Source organism: Hibiscus syriacus, unplaced genomic scaffold (genome assembly GCF_006381635.1).
Source record: "Hibiscus syriacus cultivar Baekdansim isolate YM2019G1 unplaced genomic scaffold, ASM638163v2 tig00111146_pilon, whole genome shotgun sequence".
NCBI classification, from domain to species: Eukaryota; Viridiplantae; Streptophyta; class Magnoliopsida; order Malvales; family Malvaceae; genus Hibiscus; species Hibiscus syriacus.
In genome coordinates, this window is record NW_024062997.1 from 134,067 (window position 1) to 146,786 (window position 12,720).

Below are 12,720 nucleotides of genomic sequence, written 5' to 3' on the forward strand. Positions count from 1 at the left end.
TTTTGTTTTGGGTATTATAACAAATATGGATGTTTAATAAGGGTAAAATGGTAATTTGCAAGGGAATGATATTTTAGATTAAGTATGGGATAAAGAGAGAAGTATTACACTCTTTTCCCTTCTTTTCTTCTTTTTCATCTTACTATGGACCTCTTTGGCAAAGGTGAGAATCTGAATTTTTTGGTTGTTCCTTTAATTTTTGGGTTGGTAATGAAAGTTTGGATGCTATATAAGATTAAGGAAAGCTTATATAGCATTAAAACAACAAGATGAGTATTTTAGAGATAGAATTCTAAAATGGGTTTTTAGATGAAATTTTGTTGTGGATGAGTTTTTTGAAGTTTGAATGAGATTTTTGACTTCTCAAGGATTAAACTTAAGAGTTAGAAGTGTTATATATGTCTAAGAACATGTTTGAAAAGTTGGTTTGATTTTTAAATTCAATTGTACATATGGGAATTTGGATGATTAAGAGTGGTAATTGAATACTAATTGGTGTATAAGTATAAGGGTGAGTTTTAAAGCTTAAGGTATGTGTTTAGGAGAGTATTGGGAAGAATTTTAGGTGATTTTCGGGATGGAAACATCCATTCTGGGCTTAGGGTAATGGTACCCTCATGAACATGTATCGATACCTCATGGGTTTAATAGGAGTAATTGTAAGGGTTGTATCGATACCTGTTGAGACTGGTATCAATACCTTGAGGGATGGGTATCGGTACCTTAAGGAGGGTATCGATACCCCTAAAACATCGAATGTCATTTGTGTATCGATACCTTGAGAAGGTATTGATCTCTTGCAACTTTGAATGCAATTTCTTTATCAGTACATGCGTAGGTATCGATACCCCTGAAGGGTGGCATCGGTACTCTTAGGGTGGTACCGATACTTCCAAGTCTGAAATGAAAATATAGGGTTTCTTGCATTCCAAGTTATTATGATTCGATATAATTGAGATAAGAACGATATTGATTTTAAATTGTCCTGTGTAGTGACTGAACGTGATTAACTTCCAGTCAGCTTGGTATTTGAACATCGATTCGAAAGGATTTTGATTAGACTTTAGTGAGGCAAAGGTGAGTGCAACTTCTCTTTTTCGTAATAGAATTGAGGAAGGATTGCGATAAGCCAACATCGAAAACTTTATAATTATTTTATGTTATATTTAAATGTTTTATTCAATTTCCATTTTTACAAACTATGACTTATGACTGCGTTATGAAAATATGAACTTTGAACATGTGAATATGAACTTCGAATCAATGAATGTGAATATACTCTATGATAGATAAGATATGTGAATAAGAAACACTTTGAATAAGGATTGGACCTAATTATATGATTAAAAGCCCAATGTATATATATGATGATTAGAGGTATAGTTGGCATGCCAAGAGTTGAGGGTATATGTGGTCCTTCAGGACAATTATGTGGTCCTCCGGGACAAATATGTGGCACTTCGGTGCAACCTTATGTGGTACTTTGGTGTAAACTATGTGGTCCTTTGGGACAATTATGTGGCAATTCGATGCAAATTACTAGTTGTGATGCCAGCGTTAGTGCACAACCTCATAGTACTCAAATACCTAGATTTCTCAGTAGTATACATTGGGCAATTGGAACAAAGACATACAAAGTATAATTATTCATAAGTATACCTTTGATATGGAATTCAAGAAAGCTCTTTGAAAAACATTTTGAAAAAACTAATAAGATTCATGTTAATAAGTTAGCACTATTAGTATTGTCTCACTAAGTCATCGACTTAGCATGTGTTTTCTCACGCTTAGGTTTGAAGAAAACTGACGAATGATTTGGGGTTGAGGATTGCATACAATTCTGAAGATCATATCAGTACAAATTAAATGTAGGTTTTGCTTATTTTGTAAACTATTGGCATGTATTATACGTTTAATTTGAAATGCTCTGGTCGATTTTGTAAACTTATACAATTTTGTATTTTGTAAACTCCTACTTTTGGGTTATCTATGTAAATTATTAAGATTTTATGTGAAATGATTTTATATTTGGAATGGTATTATTTTCTTTATCTTAATTGGAACAATAAGTTTTAAATTTATGCTTATTTGTGAATTTTATATGTTTGAAAAGTTAAATGTGACACCTCGGATTCGTATCTGGGTCGGGTACGGGTCAGGGGTGTTATATTTAATGGTATCAGAGCCATGGTTTAAGTTATTTTAAGTTTGAAATAAAGTTGTTTTTGGTTTTAAAAAGAGTACATGCCAATTTTTAATGAAGTTTTCTGATCTGATAAGGGGATCAATATGTTATCTTCGCTAATACCTTTAGTAATTTGATCTTAATAGATGTCGAACTTTGAAGGCTCCCGAAGTGATGTGGGAGATAGGATGGAGGAGAGTAGTAACTCATCTGCCCCTAGTAGACAGAGTGAGGAGCAGGCACAGCCTGGAGTGCCTGTTCAAGATCCGGGGATATTCTTTTAGACGTTGGACGATATCCTGATGCGTTTCCAACCTTCTGTCTCTTCATCCCCTAAGATGAATATTCCTAAAGAGCTGGGAAGTTTAGGAGCGCCAGGATTTAGAGGAGAAGCAAAAGAAGGTACAGTTGTCACCGATATGTGGCTTAATGATTTGAAAGTGATGCTTGAGAATCTCCACTGTTTTGAAATGGATAAATTGGATGGTGTGGTGTCTTTATTAAGAGTCCAAGCCAAGATATGGTGGTCTAATGTGACGATGAGGGTGGTAAAAGAGCATGTGATGTGGTCATTCTTTCTAGAGGAGTTTAAGAACAAATGCATAGGGGATCAATTCATTCGGCAGATAAAGCATGAATTCATGAATTTAAAGCAAGAGAATCGTACGGTGTATGAGTTTGAGTGTGAATTCAACAAGTTGAGTAGATTTGCTGCTGAGTTAGTTCCTACAGAGAATGACTCTTATGATTGGTTTGTGGAGGGTTTACGACCCAAATTGAAAGAGCTGATGTTAGCTCTTAACCTCTCTTCCTTCCAAGAGGTGGTGAACCGAGCTAAAGCCTTGGAGCGAGCTCAAAATGAAAGGTTTGCGGAGCAGCGGACGTAATGGAATAAAAGATTTGGTGCATCATCCGGTTCTTCGCAATCAAAGAAGAGTAGAGGTTCAAGTTCTCGACCTTAGACCAGGGCAGAATCTGCAGTATCATCTGGTAAAGGATCGAATCAGGGAAGAGAAAGATCAGCATATTCGATGGAATTCATAGTGAACAAGCCGAAGCGATTTCAGCAATGTGGAAAGAACCATAGTGGAGTGTATCGATGGGTCTCTGGAGCTTGTTTTAAATGTGGAGAGGCATGACATTTTATTCGAGACTGCCAATGATGACTGGAGAGCCTGCCCAGACAGAGAGATCTATGGTTACACCAATGAGAGAAAGAGGTCGAGGAAGAGAAATGAATCAATCTGAGTCTACTGCTCAACCTGAAGTGCGTTCTACCGCTCGGGTTTACAATTTAAAGACCATTGAAGATTGTGATGACCCGGAAATCATTGCAGGTACCTTTTAGATAGTTGGTAGATCTGTTTTAGTTCTAATTGATTCGGGATCAAATTATTCTTATATCAGTAGTAAATTAGTTAAAGAGTTGAACCTTCCTTTAAAGCCTATTCTTAGTGAGATGATTGTGAAAAATCCATTAGGAAATAGTGCTCGGGTGAGACAAGTCTATAAAGGGTGTCCCATAAGGATTCAGGGAATTGAATTCCCTGCTAATCTAATAGAATTACCCTTTGATGAATTTGAGGTTATTATGGAGATAGATTGGCTTTATCATTATTATGCCAATTTAGATTGCCGACTTAAGCAAGTTCAGTTAACCAGTCTCGAGGGATTGGAAGTTAGGGTGGTCAGCGAAAGGATCCATCCTTTAATTAACGTGATATCGGTGATGTCGGTTCAGAAGTTGATACTGCAAGGATATCAAGTGTACATTTCTAATGTAATCGATACAAGAGTTACATGAAGTAAACTTGAAGATATTCTGACAGTCTGAGAGTTTCCAGATGTGTTTCCGGATGATTTGCCTGGGTTACCTCCAGATAGGGAGGTTGAATTTCAGATTGAAGTCATGTCTGGACCAGCACCAATTTTAATGGTTCCTTATGGAATGGCCCCGAAGGAGTTGAAAGAGTTAAAGGCTCTGTTACAAGAGCTTTAGATAAAGGGTTTATTAGACCTAGTGTGTCACCGTGGGGAGCTCCAATGTTATTTGTTAAGAAGAAAGATGGTTTGATGTGCCTCTGTATAGTTTATCGTCAGCTTAATAAGGCGACCATAAAGAACATGTATCCTCTTCCAAGGATAGACGGTCTATTTGATCAACTCAAGGGTACGGTTGTATTTTCAAAGATCGATTTACGCTCAGGGTATCATCAGCTGAAAATTCAAGAAAAATATGTTCCTAAAACGATGATTAGGACTTGGTTTGGTCATTATGAGTTTGTTGTAATGTCATTCGGGTTAATAAATGCACCTGCAGTGTTTATGGACTTTATGAATAGAGTTTCCAACCGTACCTTGATCAGTTCGTGGTTATTTATTGATGACATCTTGGTGTATTCTAAGTCGAAAGAGGAGCATAATGTCCATCTTCGAGTAGTTCTTCAAACGTTGCAAGATAAAAAGTTTTAGCAAAGTTCTCTAAATGTGAGTTTTGGTTATTGCAAGTGTTGTTTTTAGGGCATGTGGTTTCTGTTGAGGGTATTCGAGTAGACCCACAAAAAGTTAGAGCTGTGTTAAAATGGGAAATTCTGAAAAATGTGTCGGAATTTAGAAGTTTCTTGGGTCTTGCAGGATATTATCAAAGTTGTCAAAAACTTTTCAATGATATCTCTGCCTTTAACCAAATTGTTAAGGAAGGATGTAAATTTTGATTGGACTCATTCTTGTCAGAAGAGCTTTGAAACATTAAAGAAAGTTCTGAGTGAAGCTCCAGTGTTGGTGCAACCAGAATCAAACAAGGATTTTACAATTTTCAGTGATGCTTCCCATAATGGTTTGGGATGTGTCTTAATGCAAGATGGGAAAGTAATTGCCTACGCTTCAAGATAGATAAAGCCTCACGAAGAGAATTATCCAACGCATGATTTGGAGTTAGCAACTGTGGTCTTTACATTTAAAATTTAGAGGCACTATTTGTGAACGTTGCTACATATTCACCGATCATAAGAGTTTGAAGTATTTGTTAACTCAAAAGGAGTTAAATTTGAGTCAAAGAAAGTGGATGGAATTACTGAAAGATTATGACACGATCATTGATTACTATCCCGGGAAAGCCAACGTAGTGGCAGATTCTCTTAGTCGAAAGACTTTTACCGTTTTGCGTAGTTTGGAGGCTCGAATGGTGTTAAAAGAAAATGGTGCATTGATGGCTAAGTTAAGATTAAACCATTGTTGTTAGATCAAATCAAGGAGTTACAAAAAGAAAGATAATAAGTGTTTGGCTTGGTTGATCGAGTAAAGAATAGGGGACTTGAGGACTTCGAGGTTAAGTCGAATGGGTGTTATATTTTAAAAATCGTATGTATGTCCTAATGATGTGAGCTGAAACAAGATATTTATACGAAGCACATTGTAGTCCCTTAACGATGCACCTAGGAGGGAACACGATGTATCAAGATTTGAAAGAGCATTATTGGTGGTCTGGTATGAAGAAAGATATTACAGAATTTGTAGCAAAGTGCTTAAATTGTCAACAAGTGAAAGCCGAGCATCAGGTACCTTCCGGTTTGTAGTAACCCATCTCAATTCCGCAGTGGAAATGGGAAAACATTACGATGACTTTATAGCGGGTTTGCCTTTATCACCGGGTAAAAAAGATTTAATTTGGGTAATTATTGATCGCCTTACAAAAACTATACATTTCATCTCTTTGCGAACAGACTTTTCTATGGAGAAACTTGCAAAATTGTATATCAAAAAGATAGAGCGACTGCATGGTGTTCCAATCTCGATAGTTTCTGATAGAGATCCCATATTCACTTCGAGATTCTTGAAGTCTTTGCAATGAGCTTTGGGTTCCCGATTGAATTTTAGTACTGCGTTCCATCCTCAAACGGATGATCAATCAGAGCGAACAATTTAGATTCTGAAAGATATGTTGAGAGCCTGTGTGATTGACTTTGTTGGATCGTGGGAAAGATATTTGTCGCTTGTTGAATTTGCCTATAATAATATCTACCAATCCAGCAATAAGATGGCACCGTATGAAGCATTATATGGAAGAAAGTGCAGAACACCACTCAATTGGTATGAATTAAAGGATCGAGAAGTTCATGGTCCGGATTTGATCAAAGAAGTCGAAGAAAAAGTTCAAGTGATTCAGTACAATTTGAAAGTTACCTCGGACAGATAAAAGTCATACTCCTATTTGAAAATAAAAGAGATTGAATTTCAAGTAGGCGATAAGGTGTTTTTAAAAGTTTCACCTTGAAAGAAAGTGCTCGTTTGGGTGTAAAGGGAAACTGAGTCCTAGGTTCATTAGACCTTATAAAGTTTTAAAGAAAGTTGGACCAGTGGCCTATCAATTAGCGTTGCCGCCAAGATGGATAAGATTCACAATATCTTCCATGTGTCTATGCTTCGGCGGTATCGATCTGATCCTGCTCACATCATAACTCCAGATGAAATTGAATTTCAATCTAATTTGTCATATGAGGAAGAATCGGTTCAAATTTTAGCTTTTGAGAACAAACAGTTGTGGAATAAAACGATTCTTCTTTGGAGAAATCATAAAGTAGAAGAAGCTATGTGGGAGCGTGAGGAGGATAATATTCCCACCTTTTTGAGTAATAAAAATTTGAGGATGATTTTTCTTAAGGGGGAGATCTGTAACATCCCAATCTTCGCGTCAGTGACCAAATTGTAAGAACTTCTTAACTCAATGGTTGAATTTGAATAATGGGATAATTCAAGGATTTATGAAAGAATTTTTGTTTTGGGTATTATAGAAAATATGGAGTTTAATAAGGATAAAATGGTAATTTGCTAGGGAATGATATTTTAGGTTAAGTGTGGGATAAAGAGAGAAGTATACACTCTTTTCCCTTATCTTCTTCATCTTACCGTGAACCTCTTTGGCAAAGGTGAGAATATAAATTTTTGGTTGTTCCTTTAATTTTGGGTTGGAATGAAAGTTTGGATGATATAAGATTAAGGAAAGCTTATATAGCATTAAAACAAGATGAGTATTTTAGAGATAAAATTCTAAAATGGGTTTTAGATGAAATTTTGTTGTGGATGAGTTTTTGAAGTTTGAATGAGATTTTTGACTTGTCAATGATTAAAATAAAGAGTTAGAAGTGTTAGATATGTCTAAGAACATTTTTGAAAAGTTGGTTTAATTTTTAAATTCAAGTGTTCATATGGGAATTTGGATGATTAAGAGTGGTAATTGAATAATAATGGTGTAGAAGTATAAGGTGAGTTTTAAAGCTTAAGGTATGTGTTCAAGGGAGTGTTGGGAAGAATTTTAGGTGATTTTCATGATGGAAACAACCATTCTGGGCTTTGGGTATCGGTACCCTTATGAACAAGTATCGATACCTCATGGGTTTAATAGGAGTAATTGTAAGGGTTGTATCGATACTTGTTGAGAGTGGTATCGATACCTTGAGGGATGAGTGTCGGTACCTTAAGGAGGGTATCAATACCCTAAAACATCGAATGCCATTTGTGTATCGGTACCTTGAGGAGGTATCGATACCCTTGCAACATCGAATGCAATTTTGGTATCGGTACATGCGTAGGTATTGATACCCCTGAAGGGTGGTATCGGTACCCTTAGGGTAGTACCGATACCTCCAAGTCTAAAATGAAAATATAGGGTTCTTACATTTCAAGTTATTATGATTGATATATTTGAGATAGAACAGTATTGATTTTAGATTGTCCTATGTAGTGATCGAACGTGATTAACTTCCAGTCAGCTTGGTATTTGAACATCGATTCGAAAGGATTTGGATTAGACTTTAGTGAAGCAAAGGTGAGTGCAACTTCTCTTTTAGTAATAGAATTGGGAAGGCTTGCGATAAGTCAACTTAGTGTTTCGATCGAAACTTTATATTTTTATGTTCTATTTAAATGTTTTATTCAATTTCCATATTTACAAACTATGACTTATGATTATGTGTTATGAAAATATGAACTTTGAACATGTGAATATGAACTTCGAATCAGTGAATGTGAATATTCTCTATGACAGATAAGCTATGTGAATAAGAAACACTTTGAATAAGGATTGAACCTAATTATGTGATTAAAAGCCCAATGTATGTGTATGAGGATTAGAGGTATAGTTGGCATGCTAAGAGTCGAGGGTCTATGTGGTCCTTTGGGATAATTATGTGGTCCTCGGGACAAATGTGGCACTTCGGTGCAACCTTATATGGCACTTCGGTGCAACCTTATGTGGCACTTCGGTGCAAACTATATAGTACTATGGGACAATTATGTGGTACTTCGGTGCAAATTACGAGATGTGATGACATCATTAGTCCACAACTGATAATACTCAAATACCTAGATTTCTCAGTAGTATACAATGGGCAATTGGAGAAAAGACATACAAAGTATAATTATTCATATGTATACCTTGATATGGAATTCAAGAAAGCTCTTTGAAAAATATTTGAATAAAACAAATAAGATTACTGCTAATAAGTTAGCACTATTAGTATTGCCTCACTAAGTCATCGACTTAGCTTGTGTTTTCTGACTCGTAAGTTTAAAGAAAGTTGGTGATTGATTTGGGGTTGAGTATAGCATACACTTCTGAAGATCATATCAATACAATTAATGTAGGTTTTGCTATTTGTAAACTGTTGGCATGTATTATACGTTTAATTGAAATGCTTTGGTCGATTTTGTAAACTTATATAATTTGTATTTTGTAAACTCTTACTTTGGGTTATCTATGTAAAATTATAATATTTTATGTGAAATGATTTATATTTGGAATATATTTTTCTTTATCTTGATTAGAACAATAAGTTTTAAATTTATGCCTATTTTGAATTTTGTATGTTGAAAAGTCAAATGTGACACCTCAGATTTCGTATCTGGATCGGATACGGGTCTGGGGTGTTACAGTAAACTGTCAAAATAAGTTTCAAGCCAATGTCTTTCATTTTTGCCTCCTTTTGTGCCTTCTATTCCCACTAATTGAACGTGATTTTCACGTAAATATGAGTCAATATGTGATATTTGAACATGTGAATTCATTCATATTGATATTGGACACAAAATTAATTGTAACATTATTTTCTCGAAAAAATGGATTAGATAGATCACTTTGAACAATTAAAAATAGAAATTTTAACAATTTAGTGTGTCGTCCTCTTTTCGTTGACTTTTGTTTAATCGGTGACGACATAAATCTTAATGTTAGTTGTCGATCGCCAAAAATTATTAGTTCTCTTTTTTTACTAAGTCTTTTTTATTTTTTTTCCTTAATTTTGAATAAGAATATATGTCATTGTGACATGCTTTCTTTGCTCTTTTGGCACATTTTTCTCTGCTCTTACACGTTTCTTATGGTTTTATATGTTTTTCACATATTTTTGCGGTCATTTTGGTGCTCGCACAAAGACCTCATGATATCTTTTCTGATTAGTTGATGGTGGTCACGTATAGTCAAATCCCCTCTTTGGTAGAAGGTTATTGCCGATATAATCATAATTCTGTATCGAATCAACTTGTCAAATAGTTTGGTTTGCTCACCACTCTTTATCACTTCGTAAAGTGTCTCATTTAACAAATACAAAGGGTTGTTACGAAGGTTACTGAGTTCTTTAGATGTTTGAATGTCATTTTAAGGGAATGTTTCATTTTTCTTCGTATATTTGATTTAATTTTTATTTTTTTATGATTTTTCTAGTGCCTATTATTCATGTTTTTCTGTATATGTGACTCGTTGTAAATCTGTTTCCTTCCATTGTTTTATTAATGAAATCCAGTTGTCATTGTTTAAAATAAATAAATAAAATTAATAGGGTTGATTCGAGTGGTAAGCAGGTTGATAACGCTTAAGTAAGGTCTAGGTTCGAGTCTTGTGTATGTAGAAAATCCTCGATGGGATACCCACCCACTAATGCTAGATATGCGACCCCGAGTCGGTCCATATAGTCAATGTGAAGTCTTGAAATTGGGGGTAACCAAAAATTAAATAAATAATTAAACAATATACAATCAAACCATTCTATTTAACAACCTTTGATAATTGGTTTACAAACATCACACAATTATTTATTACTATAAAAGTTAAGGGATTAACAAATAGATTTCTAAAGTACATGGACTATGTAATTACTTTTGGCATAACATAATCTAGTCCACTTAAATTAGTATTATCTTAATTTAGGCATCAAAGGATTATAAACATCTTTACTAATCCATACAACGATGAAAGGACACTTAGGAATCATTTCATAAATTTTCAAAAGCTGGTGGCTAGTCCTTCAATTATTCAAATTTAATGGATGATCATAATATCATTATTAAGGGTATACTACACAAATGGTACTAATGTTTGAATAAGTTCGTTTTCCCTACTAAAGTTTCAAAAGTAACAAATTGGTTACTAACTTATCGATTTATAACAAACCGGTCATCGTCGTTAACAGCATTACTTTAGGTGATAGAAAGCTGATGTGGCACGTTAACTGTTTACCTAGCTCCATTTTGACCACTCTCTTTCTCTACACTCTCTCGTCTCCACATTTAGATAGGTCAAACAGTGCTAGGTCATCGGTTAACGTGCCACGTCAGTTTTCCATCACTCACATAACGATTGTTAACGGCGAGTGACTGCTTTATTATAAATCGATAACATTAGTAACTATTTATTATTTTTAAAACTTCAATGGGGAAAACAAAAATATACTCAAACATTAATGCTCATTTGTGTAGTTTACCCTATTATTAATCTATTACAACTCATTCATATATACTCATTTTAGGATCAATTATCACATGTATACTTATTTTAATGGTTATTAATATCTAGGGACTATTTAGTAAATTAAAAGAATTAAAACACCATTTCAAGCCATAATTAGTAGAAGTAACTAGTCTTATTAAAAAAGTGAAAATATCCAAAATTACAATTAGGGTTTACAGCTATCATCGTAAGAAACAAAACGTGCCAAAGGTAGAGAAAAACATGTCACAAAGACATGATTATTCTTATTTAAAAAAACTAAATAAGAAACAAAGAGAAAAGAAAACTAGCAGTCAGCAACCAACCAACAAAATCGATATCGCCGGTTAAACAAAATCAAAGAAAAAAAGTGATCTAATCTATTAAAACAACAAACTCTAAATAAAAAAAAGGAGAAAGCAGCTAGGGTAAAATGAAGAGAGCGACTAGGGTTTTTAAACATTTTCTTTACATCTAAATATTCCTAACCCCTTGAACCATAATTAGTTAAATTTGGAGTACAAGAATAAGAGTGTTGAATTTTTTTTAGTTAAGTAAGGTGAATATAAAGTAGTATATGCTCTAAATATTCTTAATCATTGAAATGAACGCTCAATCACCATACCACAGTCCCTGATACTCAAACTCATGATCTCTAAGAACAACAACGATTCTTTTAACTATTGATGTAAATTGATTTGTGCAAGAGTATCGAACTTTCAGAAATTATCGAAATCCTTCAGCTTTATTTTTTTATTTGAATCATTCAAAACTTTAACCACAATATCACGACCCGTAACATAATTTCGAAATTCAACACCAATTTATTCTATTATTTGAATCATTTTAACCCACCGTAAAACAGTTACACCTTTCATACAAAGAGAAACATAACATAAACATATGATCTTTGAAATCTCATTCACCATCTTTGAATATTTCAATTTCATCCATGAATCTAATTCCAACTAGTGTTTAAACTTTTAAATGTTCCAATTTCATCCCATACTATGAACCTCGTTCTAGTTCGATCCATATGATTTTGAATCTTCTAATTACATCCCCAAATTTATCCAAATATGTAATTAGTTTCGACCATGATTTAACTAGATTTTATTATTTATAAAATGATTTAAAAAGTTAAATTATTTTGTTTAAAAAAACTTGAAAAACCTTTAGTTCGGTGCACTGAGGGGTTTAGTTGTGTTTGAACATATTCGATCAACCAATCATGATTTTTAAACGTCGACGATTTTTGTGGTATTTACATTATATTGTTTATATTATTGTAATTTTTCTCTTTAATTTTTGAAGGGGTAAAATATTATTATGCATTCATCTATCCCTAATATCATTTTTAACTCTACTGAATTTAATTATTTTAAAAATTAAATAAATAAAATTTGAAAATAAATAAATAAAAATTAAGGATGAATAAAACTAGATATTAAAAAAACGAATTGACTCGGATTTTATACATTCGACTTAATTTGAAAAAAAACTCAAATAAAATTTGAATGATAAAATATGATTCATAAACTCAATTAACTCAAAAAAATTATTCGATTCAACTTAGTAACTCGAATACTCGCCTCTAATTCCTCTAATCACTAATTCCTTTGTCATATAAGTTCATTTTTTAATAAAAATCAAATGTTCCTCTAACACTATAGAAATATCTATGTAACTTTAATTATCATTGTTAACAATAAATTTATTCTTTTTAATTTAATCCTTTAATTTGAAGTGTACCCAATTTAGTCTTTCATAGTGATTT